The 1874-nt window shown below is 46.3% G+C and overlaps 1 pseudogene; it reads left to right on the forward strand.

The window, feature by feature from the left end:
• Nucleotides 1-721: 721 nt before the first annotated feature.
• LOC102476260 (cytochrome c oxidase subunit 6C-like) lies at nucleotides 722-1048 on the forward strand (annotated as a pseudogene).
• The last annotated feature ends 826 nt before the right edge of the window (nucleotides 1049-1874 follow it).

The raw sequence follows: 1874 nt of genomic DNA on the forward strand, positions 1-1874 counted from the left end.
GAGAGGTCGGGGGAACTAGGACAGGTTGCTGCTGGAGTCAGAGCTAGCAGGATGAGCGCACTCTCGCTAGGTGGACAGGGGAAATCCACTTCGAAAGGGAGACAGGACCAGTAATGAACAGGTGGGTTTTAGTGGCCAGTGGTGGACATAGTTTTGAGACTTAGAAATGAGATTGGAAAAAAGATGTGCTCTGGTTGTCGTGCTTCTGCTGTGAAAGGTTAGGCGCTGGGACTTTGTCCTGTGGATGTAGGGAGCCCTCTTTGTTTGGTTAGCACAGTGTGGCATGGCCAAAGTGCTGTTTGACAACGATTTGCCTGCCAGTGAGTTGCAACATGAGCTCAAAGTGGATAGATTGGTTAGAAAGTTCAAAAAACATCCCAAGTTAGAGGCCATAGAGACCCAGACCAAGTAGAAGGGGGAAGTGCAGAAACAGATGACAAAGACAGATGTCAGAGACACAAAGAAAGAATCTGCAGGAATTAGAGATTGACCGGGACAGCCCAAGAGGATGCAGGCTTAGGGAAAGCCCTGTGTGTCTTCATCTGTTCTCTTCCCACTGGGTAAAATAAACATCTGGTAACATAAACATTGCAGGCTAAAATAAATGTTAGAACATTTGGGGGAGGAAAACCCATTTCAAAAGAGTCTGTGCAAGCAGAATGTCCTGTCAAAGACTTCGGGTTTGGGCTTCTTCAGCTGGGAAGGACATTGCTGTTGAGGCACAGTCACTGCCATGGCTTCCACTGCTTTGGCGAAACCTCAGATGCGTGGCCTTCTGGCCACGCGTCTGTGATTTCATATTGTTGGAGCATTCATTGTATCCCTGAGTGTTGCAGCTTTCTATAAGTTTGCTGTGGCTGAACCAAGAAAGAAGGCATATGCAGATTTCTACAGAAATGATGATTCCATGAAAGATTTTGAAGAGATGAGGAAGGCTGGTATCTTTCGGAGTACAAAGTGATTTTGGAATGTAAAGAATGTCACTGGATTGGTGCCATGTTCCTGAAACATGAATACATGGGCTAAAGAATAGTTTCTCTTGATAAATAAATACTGTGGACAGTTAAAACAAAATAAAAAGGCTTTGGGTTTGGGGGAGACTTTTGTTTTCTAATTAGAAGGAGGAAAGGATACCGTTCTGAAGTCTGAAGGTGGGAACGAATGGGACAATGAGGACAAGAGTGAAGATGAAGGAGTGGTGGAATGATTGGGATAGACCTTCAGGAGGAAGAGAAAGAGGATCTAGAACACGGCGGAGAAATGGGGGAACATCTCATGTCAGAGACTTGCGGTTCTCAGATAGAGGTGAGGAAGGGAGCTCACACGCTCAGCCAGATAATCTGTTTTTGCTGTAGGGGTTATGGAGGCTGCTGGCTTTGCAAGGAGAGGGCGTGGACTGAGCAGAAAAGAATGCATCTGAAACTCCGGTTGAAAGGGTCTTGGAGAAAGAGATTAATAAAGGTCAGGCAGCTAGAGTCAAGCTCATAGAACTCAGCAGCCTATTCTTCCACAGCCAAACAGCCTGTGACCCTTAGCATGGAAGGACCAGTACAGGGAGACACTGTACTTGCCAGTATAGCAAGTCATGGTAGGTTCAGGACACAAGAGAGGGGTGTTGAGGCTGAGATGGGCAAATAAAGAGAGACCCCAAGCCTGGAAAAACAAGAAGCACAGTCTGACAGGTAAGAGGATTCACTTCCAAATTTCAATAACCTTTAGTCTTTGGCAATGACAGTGTGTTTGCACAAGTCCCCAAACAGGACTGTGGGAGGGGTGGATCCTTGAGGAAATGCTAAGGAGCTCTTCAGAGGGCTGACTGGGCAGTGGGAAGAACTTTCATATCAGAAATGGGGCATAGCATCACTTTTTGGAGC

The sequence above is a fragment of the Tupaia chinensis genome, unplaced genomic scaffold, assembly GCF_000334495.1.
Source record: "Tupaia chinensis unplaced genomic scaffold, TupChi_1.0 Scaffold000576_1, whole genome shotgun sequence".
Taxonomy (NCBI): domain Eukaryota; kingdom Metazoa; phylum Chordata; class Mammalia; order Scandentia; family Tupaiidae; genus Tupaia; species Tupaia belangeri.